General features: G+C 37.3%; 1 protein-coding gene across 3 annotated transcripts in view; it reads left to right on the top strand.

Moving 5' to 3' along the window:
- Positions 1–18,963, top strand: part of ADAMTS19 (ADAM metallopeptidase with thrombospondin type 1 motif 19) — a 155,348-nt gene that overhangs the window by 56,338 nt on the left and 80,047 nt on the right. The gene's annotated exons all lie outside the window — the stretch shown is intronic.

Genomic DNA, 18,963 nt, shown 5'->3' with positions numbered 1-18,963 from the left:
CTGTAGAATTTTGTCTGTGGCTTCCATACAGCTCACTGTTTTCATCAAAGCTGTGGATTTAGATTAACAGGTGGGTTCTAGCAGGATGCTTGAGAGCTTGCTGATGCCCTGGAAGTGTTCATGGATGCATTGTGATCTTCTCCCAGCAGTATCATCTCAAAATGTTTTTCAAAAGGCGTAGGAATGAGCATAATTGCTACAGCTGGAAATACTGGCAGGCTGAATGACCTGCAAAAGATCAATGAATTAGCAAGTAAGAGAATCAGGAAGGGAACCCAGCATTTTCTTCCTCTCCATTCAGCCTATTATGCTGTCTGCATTTCTAGAGCCTATGGCGTGGCTTTTAAGAAAATCTAAAATGTTGGTATGCTGTCATATCACTGTAAGTTGTAAAGCTCCAAGTAAATTTATCCTTCAAGAACATGTAGCATTTTAAAATAATTTGCAGACAGGAAAATCTTCAGTTCTACTATTTGAAAGCTGTTGCTTTAGTAATACTATCCTATAGTGAATATTAATTACAGTTCCTGCTGGTATTTGGCTTTTTCCTAAGTCTTTACTGAAGCTAGATCATTCCCGATATCAGACACTCAGCACCTGAATCCTGGTATTATCCCTTGTCTTATGCTATCTGAATATTCAGGTACTGTCTTCTCTCATCCCTTGTCAAAAGTCTGCAGGTGTACAACACATGTGCTCTGTAAAATCTTGTGACCATAGTTAATGTTTTGAAAGATTTATGATAGCTTGTAAAATGTGCTAGTAACATGGGTTGCAACAAAAAGGAAAACAAAAAAAGTAGTATTTCCAGAGTCAGTTACTGTAAGCCTTTTACTGCACTCAATTAAAAAAATACCCCTCTGTGAAAGGAAGGTCAGGAATTTTCTCGGCATGTATAGATTGAGTTCCGTTTAACCTAATATGTCAGAAATATGAGTAATTTCAAAGATAGCTTTTGACTTAAATAGAGTGACCTCAGCTGATTGATATCTTCTTAAGTAAGATATCTCCTTACTGCAAGAGGGTGAAGCTTCATTTTTTAAAATACATCTCCAGCTAACACACCTATATCGCTCTGCAGAAACATATTTCCTTTAAAGCTGATACCATTTGCGTATACTCTTAGTCCTGGCTGAAATTCCCAAGTAATAGGATGTTTCAGGGATAGTAAATGGAGCTTTTCTGATGCTTTATCAAAGAGGGGGTTTTAAGCATTTCATTAATCTCAGAGGAGTGTAAGTGCAATGTTCTGATTGTGTTCTCCTGGAGAGAAGGTAATTAAATGCTGTTTTCAAACAATATTTTTTATCTTACAATATCAAAAAAGAGCAGGGTTTCCTTAAAAACAACAACAACAAGAAGTTATTTTTAAAAGCTGATACAGTACCATTTGATCCTGTACTTTGAGATACCATTTGCAGTGAAAACATCAGCTATAAGAACATTGTTTCCCAAAAGCGTGCTTCCCTCTGAACTGTTTATTAGAAAGCATTTTGCAATAAAATGCTGACATTGCAATCTCTAAACAGAACTCCCTTAAAAATTCTTGTCAAATTGTTTTAGGGAGATGGTACAAATGTAGTATATTATAGGTTTCTAACTTTAGTAACAGTGAACATGTCAAAGATAAAAACAAGAGCAGAAAACTGAGGCACCATCCGGTCTTCATTCTGTTGCAAAGGATCTAAACAGCATGGATACAAATAATGACCAGTAAGCAATCAGACAAACATCTACACAATAAAGACCACAAAACAAAATGAGGTGAAAGAACATGTCTTCCATCCAACTTAGCAAAATGCCAAAGATAGATTTATTTACTTTTCTTTTATAATGTGAAAGCTGTAGACCTTTAATACAAAAGAATTAGCCTTTCCTCCAAAACTTGCCCACAGGGACAAAGGTTTAGTTCAGCCCTACGCATTAAGAGATAAGACAGAAATAGGGAATTGGGCAGGCTATCATTTTCCAGTGGAGGTTAATGCTGGGAATATTGAAGCTGAATGCTTGGGGCCTGTTACCAATGAGCAAGCCGCCAAAGAAGTTGCACAGAACATGAGGAGCAGTACTCCAGAAGTAAACTTAAGAAGTCTGTTTCCCTGTGCTTTGTCACCTGTATCCCTCTGGTGTCCCTCCTCTTATCCAGAAAATGGCACTGTTGTAGTCTTGCGCACCTGCCCTTAGCCTAACTAGCTAGGGGAGTGGTAAGGGTTTCCTGAGAAGAAGGGTGAACTCTCATGCTGAGCCGTATGCTGCTGTGGCTGACCTCCTGTGGGCACTTGCTGTTGCTAATATAAAGCTAGTTCAAGTACCTGTGTGCTGCAGAACAGGAGCCCTTGCTGAGTAAACCCTGTAGGCAGGGTTAGTCTTTCTGCCTCTGTAACACTTCGTGCGGTTGGGTTCTTGTCTGCAGCTAGGCAGGTTGGGATTACTGGATCTTGCACTGGACTCTGTTCCTCCACAGGAAGTGAAAGGAACAAAGAGGTGCTGCCGCTGGGTTTTCAGTGGGCGTATTTGGTTTAACTGGGATAAAGAAGCAAGGGGAAGCTTGTCCCCAGCCGTCCAGGCCCTCCCCACCACCAGAACTGGGTCCTGCAACACATATCTGTTTTCCTAGAAGATTTCCTAGAAGGCAAGGGCCTCTGTTGTTTATATTCACTCCAAGGGTTTTTGTTTGTTTGTTTCTTCTCTTTTGTTGAGGCAAAATTGTGAAAGAAATGCACTTAAGGCAGTAACAAATGAATACTGTAGGTTGTCCTGTTGCTGACACTGGCATGGGGCAAGGCAAACAGGAATCCATAAGCCCTGAGGCCTGTCCTTTAAGGTATGTGCTAACATTGACATGCATTTTTAGGAACAGGTTTCTCCACAAGACAGGTAAGGCTGAAAGTAGTGGGCAGGCCAGAACTACTTCTACAAAGGGTGGAGTATAGAACTTATACATAGGTCCTGCGTTATTTATAGCTGAGGGGGTGGGGCTGAGGAGTCGGCAGTCCTGCCAGTCTTGCAGAGGGAAATGTGGGAGGCATACTTAGAGAATTAAATTAGTGGAGGTTGGAAAGATGAGTTTTGTAAAGTGTGCACATACATCCGTGTTTTTTTTAACATTACAGCATTGCACACAGTCAGGGTGCATATTGGTGAAAAGTGTTATGTTTTAAGTAAAGAAATGCTACTTGAGGTTGCCATTTTAAAATTCTGTTGACTGAGGTCACCCATACCTGGAGATGTACACCTAGCCCTCCAGCTGACCGGCGTAAGCAGCATTTTTTTCTGATCTTCATCACTAGTGTAATTAAATTTGTTTCTTTTGTTGTGAATGTTACTCTCCCGGGTACCTTAGGGAAATCAGAGTGGGAGCATGAGCAGTTGGGCAGACAGACAGGATGAGGAGAAGTAAACACAGCAGGTTTCTCCCAGTGAAGGTATAGGTGTGGTCTGTTAAACTTTCTAGGTCAAATATGTTCTCTGAGACACCTCCCAGCTTGCTGCTACACAAAATTTGCATAAATGGGAAAAGTGTTGATGTTTTGAGGTTTTGCCCTCTGAGCTGGTTTACCCCAGAATACAAAAACTGTCCTGAACAGAAGATACTCTAAACATATCCTGTTTTTAGAAAAGATAACTTTTGTCTGTAAGATTGCTGACATTCAGAGAACGGGGTTCACCATTTAATCTGCAAAGGACTTCCCATGGAGATTTCCAATATGTAGCCTAATCTAAGCTAGTCATTTAACTTTTACAATATGTACAATTTTGCATTCATACAACATTCCCTTATACAACAAGATTGTGATAAGAAGTTCACTGACCCGCACGTAAGGGAACACCGTATACAGTGAGAGCAGGAGCATCTTTTAAGTGCTTTTGTGGAAAAGCTGGCCATAGAGATCTCACTCAATTTCACTTCATGAACTTCTATCTTTGTTAAAAGTACTGTAGCTCAGGGGTTTGTCCAGGAGCTGCAACTGCCTGAGTAACTACAGTGTTCTCATGTGGCTTCTGAACATTGATTTCCCCTGTGACGTTGCTAGGATGTTTTATTTAGTATCATTCGAACTATGTGGAAGTGTGGAAATGCAGAAGTTCCCTAGGAAGTGATACCCATATGGTAGTACAATATATCTGGGATACAAATACTTTTAATAAACAAGATTTTTTCATATCATCAGGGAAATTTTGACTTCTGCAGTCTTCTACAGAATAAAACTTGCTTTTGTCGGTGAGTTACATGTCGGTAAGTACAGCAAAGCAGAACCTAATTAGATGTGGATTCTGATAAATGTAAAATGTAAAAAAAAAAATCCTAAATAAATAAATATAATTTAGTCTACCTTGTGTCAGAAGACATCAAGTGAATTATGCATGCTTGGTGCAGTTTCTCAGGAAAGCAGAAGAAGGTAGGACTGCAATACATGTGCTCAGTCATCAAATCCAGACATCTGCTGTTACAAGCCTCAACTTTTTTCCTCCTCTAGATAAAACCAGTTTTTAAAGTTATTAAGACCTTTGATTCCAGCACAACTCTTAAGATGCAGTCGTATCTTACCTTGCCTCTTGTTTTACTGAGTTGGAATAAATGGCAACACTCCCATGAGACCAGAGAGCTAGGTTTTCACGCCAAGACAGCCAAACCTTTATTTTCAAGCCGTGTTGTACCTCAGACACAAAATAACTAGGTTACGACACATTAGATTGTTTGATTTTCCAGTGTTTTACTTTAACTGTTTAAAGCTTAGTTAGTCTCAACAGTAGTAGGGTAACACAGAATAAACCTCTCTGAATGGACTCTTTATGGCAATTTCATAATCACTAAGCTTACTTTTAATTACTAGCCACTGAATACCAAGTCTTTTCTTCCTTAAAAAAGTGATCAAGGACTGACTGCTTCAGGCAATTCCTTCCTTTATTTTATTTTATTTTACTTTGAAGTAGTTAGACAATGCATTTAGAGAGCTGAAAGTGAAGGGAAAAAAACCCCTTTTTTCTGTTTTGCTTTTCAGATTATCCTGCAGAAGTCACTTACTGCTTTCTTACTAAGTATGTGTTAACAATCTGTCTTAGGAAACAGTAGGGCCTTTGAGTGTGTTTAGGAAGTCTAGAAGGTTAATCTTCGTGTTTACATCCAGTTTCAAAAGTTTACAATGAAATCTGTAAGTAAATTTTAGATAGAGCTGAGAAAATCTGTTGCCTATATTAAACCTCTGTTAGGCTGTGAATGTTCTGGTTCAGGGACTAATACTTTGTTAGAATGGAACAATCTAATGCATTACTCATTTGATGTGCAGGATAATTTTGTGTATTTGTTGATAGCATTGGTATTTATGGTTGTCCTTAGTATTTATTTGTATAATAGCTATAAATTACAAATCAATATGGGGTAGTTCAGATAGTATCAAAGGTGCAATGATTCCTCAGTTGCTAAAGAAACCAGCTTTTTCAGAAGTTGTGGTTAACTTGTAATATATCTGAGGTTAGCAATTATTTTTACTTAAGTTATAATAATAACAACTATTACATCCATTCAGACCCATGTTTACTTCTTGTTACACATTCCAGTTCAGGTACATTCAACTGTGCTCTTCCTCATTTAGGCAACATGCTATGGTTGTTCTTAACACACACTTAAAGCCGGTCAGAGTCAACTACGTGCTCAGTTGCTGAATTTGGTTCTTGACCTCAGTAAGTAGTCCTGTAACATGCTGCAACTGCATCCATAGTTCTTAATAATTTCATGTGTAGCCATACTCCTTACGTGGAAATATAATATAACGTTGTCATTTTCTATGGATTATACTATTTCACCTCTAGGTAAATTTTCATGTTTATTTTGTATTGTTTTCTGTATTTAGTCTCAACTTACCTGCAGTGTTTAAAATTCTGTCTTAAAGGGATTTAAAATAATAGAGACTTACTATACATAACAAATGTTAACATTACACTGAATAGCATTTAGAATATTTGTTCTTGGAGCTGGAACTTCAACTTCTTTCACAGCAAAAACTCCTGAGTCCATCAGAAAAAGGCAGTCCTAACCAAGTAAGGATGAAAGAATCTGTAATATTATACAGTACATATTTGCTTTGTGCTAAAAAAACAAAAACAAAAACAAAAACACCCCAAAACCACACAAAAAAAAAACAACAAAAGGAAATTGCAAGCCAATTATCACAATAATTTGTATTTGTCTTGTGAATAGAGTGTACTTTCTAACTTCATGTCTGAATCCTTCAGCTATGCATACCAGATTCAAAAGTGAAAAATCAGTGAAACATCAGAGCAATACTGCCATGGTACACAAGAGATGCTCGTGTCAAGGCTAGGGAAGGATGGTGAGACACAGAGCAGAGGACAGAGGTAGGCATGGCATAACTAAGCTCGGGGTCTCTGCTGGCAAAAATTATTTCACCAGGAGGAAATTTACAGTTTTAGCTAGTCAGACTGCAAGAGATAAACGAATTGGTGACTTAGTGACCCTCTCGCTGCATTGAACAGTGAATTATGTCCTCTGTCATTTTATTAATCCAAAGTGTTGAAAAACTGAACCAGGCCCAAGCAGCTGTGAGCTCTTAAAGATATCTTTCATTGTCTCCTGGGCCACTGATCAGTTAGTGCTGACTCTTACTTAGGCAGCATATCCACTTTCATCACATGTGCTAATACAGCATGAAACAGTATGTGCTTAGTTACAGTAATGAAGATGGAATAAAGGATGGATATCTGGAGATAACAGTTGTAATTTTAAATAAAATAATTTTAGATTAAGAGAGGCGTGATGGAAGACTCTTCTCAGGATAGCTTTGACGTTGTTCTCATTTATCAGGAAGATACACCTAGACAGTGTTTTCTGTAAAAGGGAACAACTAGCCATTTAATTCACTTTTCCCAGGTGTGCTACTGGTATCTGCTATATGCAGTCGCAAGATCAGCCATTTTCTTACAGTGCATTTATCTCATAGTAAAACAAAGTATAATTGCTTCACATGAAAAACTTCAGGTCACAAACTTCAAAATTTTGGCCATAGAGTAATAGATTATTCTAAAAACCAGCCAGCTAACAAAAAGCCGACCAATACCTTTTTCAATCCCCTTAGCTGCCCCTTGTCTCACACAAAAGAGAACACAGATTACACCATGCTTTTTAAAAAGGGAAAAAACTTCCTAAATATATTCTTTAAGTGGCATTTCAAGAACAGTAGAATAACCAATTTCGTACCACTTCTAGCTTGATTATCTCATGAAAACATGAAAACATGAGCACTGTTTTACAGGAGTCACCCAGACTGCAGAAAATGAGGAAATGTATTAGTGCGCTGAAGCACTGTTTGTCAAGGAACAGTTCCATGTTTCTACCACACAGTGTCATTTCCATAGCATGGGTATAATAAAATAAATTACAAAAGAAAGCAAGACAGTCTTGTTTTCCTTGTGCTTTGTTGTAGAAATAAAGATGTGTCAGAGCAACACTGATGGATATGGTGTAATGAGTGATTTTGCATCGGTTTGTTGCACAGAGGATGGTACCAAGACAAGGAGAAGAAGGCACCAGAAACTAAATTATAGGAAAGTGGGCTTAATGGGGTATCAAAGCTGTAATCTTTGTAAGACCAGGAAAAGCATCAGTGGTAGATTATAAGTAGATCAAATAGGTAGGGGGAATTGATGTTACACAAGGCTTGGAAGCATGTTCAGAGGAAAAAAAATGTGTAATGAGACAAGAGGCGAATTCAAAGGCATTGCAATGTGCACAGATGTACTGAATATGGGGGCAACTTTAGCAGCTGCACACTTTATGAATGTGAGAATTGAAGAATTGAGACCCAGATGTCGGGAAGGCAAGAAGAGAAATGAGCAAATATTTTCACTATTTGGATGAATATTTTTGCTATTTGGATGGAGTGACCTAATTTTTAATTACCTTTAGTATATACTTGACTGTGTGCTAATATATTTTGACCCAAGTGTTCAGAGTTATAGGCTTATAGTATTTACATACTAAAGTGAAGTCATGCTTCTTTCACAGCAGTGGAGTTCTGACAACTAGTTGAACCATCTTATGTTGTAGGATAACATCTATTCACCCCATTTCTTATGAGGAGAATCAGATTTTCTCAGAAGCAGAATAAGAGACGGTATTAAAAATACAGCATTTGCCTTAAAACAGGAGTGCAATAAGTATTTTCTGCCTTTTTTTGACAAATTACAGAAAACATTTAATCATCTTGAAATGACCTACATGCTTAAGTTTTAAGGTCAGCACAATTTTTTTAAGGTTTACAGAAGGTATATAAAATTTCTGCTTAGAAAGTAGAGACTACCTCAAAACTCTTCTTGAAAACTAGGGAATCTTTTAAAGTACCTATAGTGTACATAGCTCCCCTAGAAGTCCAGAGCTTGCTCTTACATCAGCATTTTCATAAACATGCTGTTCTGTGCATTGTGCTTCCTATTTCCTTGGGCCAGGGTCCTTGACATTAAATGATGAGGCTCTTTTTAATATACTTTAAAATAAAATGTTATGTTTTTTAATATGTTCCAGGCATTAAAAATATTTTTAAATCAACCAAACCTTTCTGTATGTTATTTTTTTGTAAAAGTATGTTTAAAATAGTGCTAACATTAGAAAAAAAAGTAATTTAAACAAATGGCAGAGGCAAGAAAGTATGCAATAGCAAAGCTGTAACAAATTATTAGAAAAGGTCATCTTCATAAAATGAGGTCAGTTTGTGTTTCTTAATGCTAGCAAGTATTCAACCTGTAATTTCTTGTACTACTCTGGTATTCTTGTTCCTTTCTTTCGGTGAAGGATAACTGTTTTAAAATACTTGTCACAGTAAATCTATTCCATCTATTGCATGCAGATTTTTGAATGGACAAATACCAGATGTGAGTCATGCGCTATTCATCAGGCTGTTTAATCCTCTAAGATATTTATTCCGATCTATCAGGTGTTTTATTTCTCAAAAAATGTTCTAGAAGGAAATATGTAGGCCTGATAATAAGTCTCCTGTTACCTGTTTTTACAATGAAACATTTATTTTTAAGCACATCTGAAGAATAATTTTTGAAGAACTGCACAGATAATTTCCCACTTTCAGGAATGCCTCCATCTCTCAGGCTTTTGTGTGGCACTATTAAACACAGGTAGCCACTTCCTATCCCAAACATTCATACTGGTCCTACTTGCTTCCCGTCAAGTTCAAGAGCTACCATATGTCCTGGCACAAGGTTAGTTTCCAGCAACTGAACAGAGCTTAACACAGACTGAAAACAATAGGGAAGAAAATGTATTTTAGAAAAAGCTAATTCTGTATGGATGCTGTGTAGGTCAGTATTACTTTTGCTTCCATCTTTGGAAAGAATATGCTCTGTGGGGACCAGTGAAATGCAAGTGTATCAGAATCCAGCAGTCTCTGACCAGGATCTATTAGATATTCCACATAAAGAGAGTTTAATGGTTAAGACAAAGTTTACTTATCTGAAGATATTTGATGTGACATGGGATTTTGATTTAGCAGAGCAATTCAGCAATGTACTGAAATCGTGGTGCAAACGCAGTATAGCCACTGCAATATACTGTTGGATTGCAGTACAAATCCGATTCCCGCTACTGGCCTTTGTAAGCTCACCACCACAATGTTAGGCATCCCCAGGTGCCAGGAAGGAATATGTGAGTTAAAGGCAGCTCAAGCCCTTTGCTCTGTTCAAAGTTCATTTTGTCAGTTGTTCAGTTTTATACTCTCTGCTGGGCTGAGCCACATATGCACTTACCCCTTGCTGGGCTGGCTAACTTGAGAAGCCGTTCACACTCTTTTGATTAACTCAGGGGAAAACATTTACACAAGCAGTTAATCCACTGAACTGATACAGGCGTTTATCTAAAACAAACCCTCCAGTGTTTTCTGTTGGGATAAGTTTAGGCTTCTTTGCTACAGCTGTGGTCAGTCACTCCCTACATTCTTCCCTCAGCTTCATAAGCACATCGCCCTTGCCCATCTCATCTGACCCTTCTTCTGGTTTAGGGGTTTACTGACCACACACAAAAAGATAAACTTTTTTTTTTTTTAAAATAAGTGTATTTAAATAAAGCAGGTGTGGAAAAGAAAAATGAGTGATGGGCTAAAATAAAGATGGGCTAAAATAGAGATCAAAAGAGCAGAATAAAAGAAAAGTGCATATATATGTACACAGAAATGTGGAGACGATTAGTCCAAGGAATAGACACAGCCTTCATACCACAGGCACACATACCACCTTGTAATACACTGTAGGTGCTAATATGGAGTGGTGGTGCATCTGGTCACAAAGGTAAATAAGTAAAAGGAAAATATATGCTTTACATATTTGCTAGTCATTGTGATGATCCATTAATAGCAGTCTTCCGTTAGCTTCTAGGTTAGTGTACATTGTACCAAAGAAAAGCAGGATTCAAGCCCTGCTTTCTTCCGTCTAGCGTGATGTTTTACAAGATATTTCTTCCTCATGGTCTTTTTTATACTGTGTATGCATATAAGAAAGTAATAGACAATAATAAAAGCTTTTCTTTGTAAAGAGTAAATTCTCATTCCTATTTCACTACAGCTAGTCCCAAGATGAGAAGTGCCATATTCTTAGATAGCATGAACACTGGAAATGGCTAATTCATACCAATAGCTTTCCCTGTTCATTTTTGCCCCACAAAAAAAAAGTGTGATTGCCTGGACTTTATTGATAGAGAAAGCTACAAATACAGCCTGAAAGACTGAAAAACAACATTGTCACATTGCCCACTGTAAAGAAAATCTAACTGTAGACCAAGCTGGAAAACACAGAAAGCAAGTTTGAGCAGTTAAAAATACTTCCTGTGTGATACTGCAGTGTTCTCTGCCATAATCTTGCCTGTGGAGTAACAAGGGTTTTGTCAATGTACAGCAACAGAAATGGGCACCAACTCTTAGTCTGAGAGATGTGATACTCATTCAAAGTAAACTGTGTATCTGTTATGTCTGTCCAATGTGTCAATGAAAAGCATATCCTTAAGAAGAATTTATTTATGCATGTGTTTGGTGAGAGCCCTTCTGAAATGACTGGTGCTCAGTTTGAAACCTGTTTCTGGCTATTTAAGTAACAAGCTTCCACTTAACTTTGTAAAGCCCCATTCAGTTTTGCTGCCAAAGAAGTGAGATGTCTCCTTTTCAAAGTCACATCTTATTTGTTCGTATACAGCAGAGTTCCTTGAAGCTTTCATAAGGCACTCTTGTAATATACCCATGTAATTTAAGGACTAAAAGTCTTTATTGTGTAAGTCCTAAAAATAGGCTTTTCTACTGCTGTCCAAAAGTTAAATTTATAAATGTAGATCAAGATTATTTAAAATTTTCTATGCCATGTAAAACAAAGATCTAGAAAAATAGTTTTTGCAAATCATGTAATGAGTAAGTTAAGAGGTAATGGATGAAATTAGTTCAATTTGTCAGAAGAAGATTGAGTTACGGCTTAGAAAGATTACATTTTATTTTTCCTTCATATTAATAGTATGAGAAAATAGGAAGCAAAGAAAATCTTTATTGCATGTTATTCCATACACAGTGATTTTTCACATTTTCTTCTGAACAGAATGACTTAAGACCTCTTCAACATCAATTATACACAAGCTAACCGAGTTTTTTGTGTGTGTTTCTAGATTACAGGTGCAAAAGAAAGTCAAAGGTAGGGGAAGGAAAGCTGTGACTCTTTTCTTCTTCAATTCATGGTTTTCTCTTTGCATTTTCCAGTATTCAGTTTCTTTTGCATCTTTGTCTTTCCCTGTTCGCACATAGTTGTATGGAGAAGTTTTCCACTTGGCGATGTTGCCTTAAAAAAAAAAAGGCAATTAAAAGACTTAAAAAATGTAGTGGCTGTACACAGTAGCCATGTTACAGTGTGATGGTGTTTAAATTTTTAAGACATTTTTTTCTTCTGTTGCTTAAAAGTTAAAAAAACAAGACATGGGAATTAATTTTCAGCCTTTCCATTAGAAAAAGGTGTCCTTGAGTTCAGAGCTGCCTCGCTTCATAAAGTATTTGGAATAGTGGTAGCTTGGGTATGCTTTTGTAAAATGTGTTCATCTGATTTGTGTCAATATGGAACAATGCTAGGGCCACACGGAGAAGTGTGACCCTCTAACATTTGACCGTTCTGTTTGTGCTTGTGTAACTGAGGGCCGTTCAATTGACTTGTTAACTGTCTTAATGGTTGGAATATTGATTGGCAATTTGTTAAGTTAGTTGTTAAGAAAGAATTTTAATTAGGAGTAGAAACTAACACCTGAGAATTTTAACAAGATAATAAATAATGCTTAGGGCAGACAAGAGGGCATTAGCAATGAATGCTTCATTGACAAGAAGCCTCCTAAAAGAATACAACTCAGTAGAACTTCAAGGACTAACAGTGGAAACATCCTGCTACAAAGGAGAGTGCCAAGATAAGGGAAGGCCACAAATCAGCCAGTAGTGATAACAGGGAACTTCTTGGCTCAGAAGGCGCTGAAGCATGGAAACTGGGGGAAAGGTAATTCCGGCAGGGGGAGATTGCGACCACCGACCCAATTCAGGACCAAAAAGACTTGCCCCCCCCCCACCTGTAAAGAGCATGCGGGCTAATCTACATGGCAAGCGTGGCTAATTTAAATACGGCTGACCAACGGCAGGTGGGATGCTGATCACTGACCAATGAGTGTAAACTTAGGCGTGTTTTTACTAATTGTTATTAATTAAGTAACTGAATATAAACCCTGTAGTTTTGTATGACGGTATGCACGCTAGGCAGAAGGATCCCCTGTGCATCCAGCGCTGGTTGCTTGTCTCTATTCAATAAATTGTAAACTTTAATTGGAATCCCGTTTAAGGCTAAATTAATTATCACACTTTCATATGGTTTGAAGCATTCTGGATAGTTCAGTATGAAGCTGCTGAGAAGAACTGTATGTGAACATCATGATGCTTAAAAGACGGTGAAAGAGCAGATGAAGTTAAGTATTGCCAAATGCAAAGTAATGCATATTAAGAAACAAAAACCGAGTCTTTAGCTTACATGTGTGAAACTGTGGGCTTTGCTACCACACGGGAAAGAGATCAGAGAGTGGTAGTAGACAGTTGTCTGAAAATGTCAGCTCACTGATCAGCTGAGTAAAGTGACTGTTAGGAGTGACTAGGAAAGAATACAGAACCGTAGGAAAATCAGAATGCTGGTCTTTTAATGCATGGTACACCTGACCTTTTGACTGTAACCATTTCTGTCAGAAAGACTATAGCAGAACAAGAGAAGGTAAGGTACACAGAGGGCTATAAGATGTCAAAAAGGTGTGGCTGGCTTCTGCTTGGGGAGTCGCTAAATGTGCTAGAGCTTCTCAGTTTGTCATTGAGATAGTTGACAGATCTAGGAAGGCGTAGATGGCTTTGACAGATGAACAGTTTTCTATTTGAGTTAGAATAACCCCTGTGCAGTCTTCATAAGAAGAGAAAAATGTACTCTTGTACACAATTACACTCTGGAGCTATTTGCCATCCCATGTTATGGACCTAAGCTCTGAAGCAGGTTAAGAAGGAATAGCCAAATCTGGAGAATAAATGCTTTGGTGGCTGATAAAGATGACAGTATGGATGCAGCCTTTAGCTCAGGGGATCCCTGTGACATTTGTCAGCAAAGGCCAGGGGTGGAAAGTGGGGAATATTCACTTACTCTTTCATCTGTGCATTTATCTTGAGAAAAGTGTTTTCCATGTGGGCTGTATTTTGAAAGAATATCGATATCTTCCAGCAGTTCTGCCATCCCATCCCTCTAATAACATATTAGACATCTGTGGATTGTTTATACAGTGCAGTACTTAAGGACATAAAACCATACAATCACACATACAGAATTTGTTCATGTGTGCATGGCATACATTGATATGCCCTCACCATTTTTAGACTTTTTCCCCACTCTAAGGATTAAAATGCAGCAGTTTGTTTAAAGGGAGAAGAGTAAGCCTAATAGTCTATTCTGAAATATAAAATCAGGTACTTATTAGCTATTGATAAAGTATTTTTCTGGAAACGTTAGTTTTTCTAAGATGTACCTAAACCATAAACTAACAAAACAGGTTAATAGAATTTTGCTTACATTTGAGTGAAACCAGAAATTTATTTGATTTTATCCCATTGTTTCTTCTAATGTCTTGCATTGGTGTGTATATGCATTTGTGTGTATACACACACAAGTATAGCCATAGTTACCATCACTGTTGATATCTCTCACTTTAAAAAGAAAAAAATAAATATGTCTAGGCTTCTTTGTTTGCATTTGAGACTCCGGTCTAACAACTGTGTTGTTCTGATTGCTGTTGTATTTAAGGGCTGCTGACTCACTGAGGACTGACAATACCTTCTTTTCCTGGAAATGGTCAGTGTCTGGGACTCTCTTCAGAGCAGTTTGTGCTAATTCGACTTTCAAGTATCAGCTCTGTGGAAAGCTTTTTCCTCCTGCATATGGGCTGCTAAAAAAAAATAATTTGTTAGGTTAGTAGTGAAGTCCAGTTAAGTACTATCATTTATACTCACAGGCCCATTGATTTGCCGGTTCAAATTTAATTTACGTTGGAATCAAAAGCCAGATGTACTTGGGCATTAAATTATGTTTCTGTTGCATTGGCTTACTAGGTTTGTGCATCACCAATATTTCAAACTAAGGTCATGCTATTGGGAGTGTATCGCTGCATGGCACCTCCTCAAGGCTAAAGATTTTCTCTGGAAATTTTGTGATTGAAATTGTCATGAGTTTCTCTGCATGTTTTCTACCCACTTCAAGCTTACTTATATTTCATCAGTGTTTTATACTATTGTTTAAGTAGCTTGGTGTAGAAACTTTTGAAGAAAATTCCATACATAAATATTGCTTTTATTCATAATATGCACTTAAGACATATCTGTTTTATGTATACTAATTTAATAAAAAGAGATCCGTCGTTCATGAAGTTCACAAACAGTTTCAATATTCTTGAAATTATATCTAATGTGCATTCAGTAGTGATAGCGTGCTTCATTATTTTACCAAAATGACAGGGAATGCAGTAGTCACTGGAAAGCTATTCTGTTTTACTGTTTTTCATCTTGGTCAAATTTGACAGTTTTTATGGATGGATAGATGGCACAGCAAGGAGCGTACTATCCCTAGGCCTCTGAGAAAATAACATACTCCTTCATTAAAAAATGCTTTAAAATGGGAATGTCTTTTTTTTTTTTTTCCCTGAACTATGCTATACAAACATATGCTCTTTTCAGTTCTTTCAGCATGTATTTTCAAGGGTACAGAATATTTATATTTGTTTTTTATGGAATTTTGATTTCATGTGGACTGGAAATTCAGGTAGGCTCTGCTCTTAATCAGTAGTAGAAGGGTTATCTGGGTGATCCCCTATCCCTCTCCATCAAAGAATATGTTACAGAACTTTGTTCTGTGTTTTTTATAGTTATTATTGCCTTGTAATAATAATAATAAAAACTCTGTTGGACAGCAGATTACTGTTCCCAAAGCAGAAGAGCTGTGAAATAGCTCAGGAATGTGTAGAGGTGATATCCAGGTGATATCAGTGGATTAAACTGGTGGTGTGTGGAAGGGCCTATTTCTCTTTTAGAACCATCTAAAATTAGCAAGTAGATTTTGGAGCAAGTGTGAGGGGAGGGATTCAGAATAAGCACATAGTTAACGGTGTGACAAACCAAGTTGAATGTGTTGTGAAACCAAGGAAGTTCAGAATTTCTTCTGAGTTCAAATGTGCTAAGTAATTAATTTGTGTGATTTAGACTGTCAGAATATGAACTCCATTTCATTGGATCATTATAAGGGAAAAAATAATGACCATTCTCTAGCCTTTCAGAATGCATTGTTACAAATGCAGACATACTTTAGTCATACTTGCATGTTGTATGGTCCCTGTAAGAAAGAGCAATGCTTGTATGTTTGTATATTTCTTAATGAGATTTTGGGTTTTTTACTGTGGAGTCTTCGTTCCTCCAGGCAATGCTGACGGTAGCCTTTTAATATAGGTAGTGGATTTATGTTATGAGCAGCAGGCCATGAATGGTAGGTAAAGCTGACAAATTTGTTTGGATACTTTTATAGGTAACGTGTTTTGTGTAACATCCCTGTGAGCTGAATCATGGCTTTTCAACAGAGAAGTTGTAAATGTGTGCCTGCTTTGAAAGACTACATAGTGTGATGATGTGATGAGGAAGTTCATTAAGAAACCAGAAAATTTTAAATAAAATTTTATCATATTATGTAGAGTGACATCCCATCTCTATGGGTAGCAGTAACGGAAGTAGTAATAAGCCACTGCTATGACTCTGGCAAAAGTTCTGTTTTTCTGAAGCAGTATGTATTTTGTTTGGATATTTATGTTTGATAAGAAAACATGGTCCCTTGCATGATTCTTCTGGGCCACGATGGTAAAGATTTACTCTCTTAATTGATTTTGCATGTATTTTCTTCTGAATAACCTGCAAAATAGTTGTCTACAGAGTGAGGTAATCAGAATATTTTACATTTGGCGTGTATTCATTCAGTCCTTTTTTGTTTCAAAACACAGCTTTCTTCATAGATGAGAAAGAGGATCCTTCCTTAAATTGTCACTGAGATGATGTTACTGCTTTCTAGCCAATACTTTTCAGATACTAAATGTTTTAATGTGAAGCTGTGTGTTGAGACCGTGGGGTTCACTAGGAATATCTTAATCATAACAAGGGAGCAATTGTTCTTTTTTTTTTTTTTTTTTTTCCTTGTGTATTTAACCTCGGAGCAGTTCCAGCTGTGTTAATAAGGCCCAGGAAGCTGCACTGAACATATATACATTTAAAGAAGAAATTCCTTCTCTTACCTAATGCAGAGACAACTAAGCAAGAGCAGCTGCTTACTGAAGTCAGTTTCTTTTTCTCTACATGTGAAATAAATAACCAAGGACAAGACATTAAACTAGTTCATGGCTAGTAGTTCTCTGATTTACATCCATTAGCTGCTGTTGGATGTGGCTTTCACATATGAGGTTGACTTTGTTTAATAGGGAAAACTCATAAAGCATTAATTGCATTTGATGCTTTTTGACATTTCTAGAATCATAAATCTGATTTAATCTAAATGAAATGCAGGTTTATGTTTGTATGTTGCACTCAGAAAGGTCAAACAGAATCAATTCCCTTTGAGGAATGCCAAGTCTAAAAATGGTATCGGTGTTATATATTGAGTAATGTTGAAAATGCCTACCCCTGCTGACTGCTTCTTCTGCAGAATAGGTATGAAACCTGCAATATGCATGGAATCATGCTTTTGGGGCAGGCATGATAGCAGAAAGAAACTGATAGTACTCATGTTGTTGCATAGAAAGATCTTGCTAAGGTACTTGAACCTGCCACTTCAGAGGCCAAAACAAGGTTAGCGGTCTTCTTTTCCCCAGAAAAAGCTAGAGGGCATCAGTTAGTTTTCAGTTAGTTCTCAGTATCAACAGGCAGGGGAGGTTTGGGCATTCTTTTTCTGTAGAGCCCAGCAAGTAGGTTTTATCCAACTGAGGATAGTCTTCATCAGTAAGGAAGGTATTTCTAAACAGTCTGCATTATAGTAACAGGAATGCCCGCAACCCTTTGAAAGGCAGCACTGGATTTTGCCTATGGTAAGAGTAATTTTTCTAATCTGTTTTAGCACCTTGTAAATGTATTGGCATTGGCTGAGGTCAGGTCTGTGATGTCTGCTTCTCCTGGTATTGCTATCAGCTCTACTACATAGAGTTACAGTATTAAAAGCAGCTCTTATCTTTTTCAGTTTGCTCATCAAAACTTGGAATAAAATGCATGTAATTGTGGAACTACAAGGCACAAAATGGTTTTAGAAATATTTTTCTTTTTATTTCAGCCACTGGAGCATAAAATTTGACATAAAACATTACACATCAGAGCATTTCTTACTTCTCTGATTTTCAAAAGAGTTAATATAAAAGATACCTACATTTAGCATGAGGTGTCATTTGAAGGACTTCAGGGGTTTTGCTTTGAACATTTTGCCCATTTTTGTATTCCAAATTACATTTACCCCTGCCTCACTTTTTCTCCCTTCTTTGGAAAGAAATAGTAAAAGTTGACAGATTCTGCTGTATTCAAATATAATTTGTGATTGTTTTGTTCAGTCCTGAACAACATTTTTTTGTCACACAAGTTCTGTGTCCAAAAACTTTCAGCCAGCTCTGCTGAGAACAACACTGCGAGACTAGTGATGGGGTTACTACTTGAATTTCATGTGGTAGATGAAGCATTGTGCTCACAGACAGACAAATACTAGGACTGTAAGAAGAATTACTTTTATCTTGTTAACTTAGAATGCTAATTCAAACACTGTCAAACATTTCAAAATTGACCTTTACATGCAAACATCCCGCAAACATGTTGATCCAAGGGGCACCATTCCATTGAAAGGATGTTCCTGGGAAGAAGGCCAAACACTTGAAACAGCATTTTGATTGCTTACTCTGTGTTTCAAACAATGAGTGACGACAATAGGTCCCTGCTAAACGTATTTGTGGTCTGAAAAAATATATTGTTACCCAAATTAAGCTGCATGTTCCGCAAGCTTTCACAGTTACGGACATTCTACTTTTTAGAAGCTGAACTTTAACTCAAAAGCCTACCATTCAGGCTTCAATATTTTGGAAACTTAGGTATTAGATAGTAGAGGTGTTATAGTGTCTACAATGAATGTGTTCGTCAGGCTGCAGTTTCCTATGAATTCTACTAGGTCTGTGACACCTTTTACGTATTTTTAAAATCATTAACATGCAGAACATTGTACCAGTATGTAACAGTGGCAATGCAGGGGTGCGGCTCTATGCTTTGAGTTCTGTTCTTCTGAGTCTGTCAGAAGAAGTACCTGTTCAGACTTTTGTCCTATTGTTGTAGACACCTATTTTCATTTACAGTAGTATTG

The sequence above is a fragment of the Phalacrocorax carbo genome, chromosome Z, assembly GCF_963921805.1.
Source record: "Phalacrocorax carbo chromosome Z, bPhaCar2.1, whole genome shotgun sequence".
Lineage (NCBI taxonomy): Eukaryota > Metazoa > Chordata > Aves > Suliformes > Phalacrocoracidae > Phalacrocorax > Phalacrocorax carbo.
The sequence above is the reverse complement of the archived record's forward strand: the minus strand, read 5'-3'. Positions and strand labels throughout refer to the sequence as shown.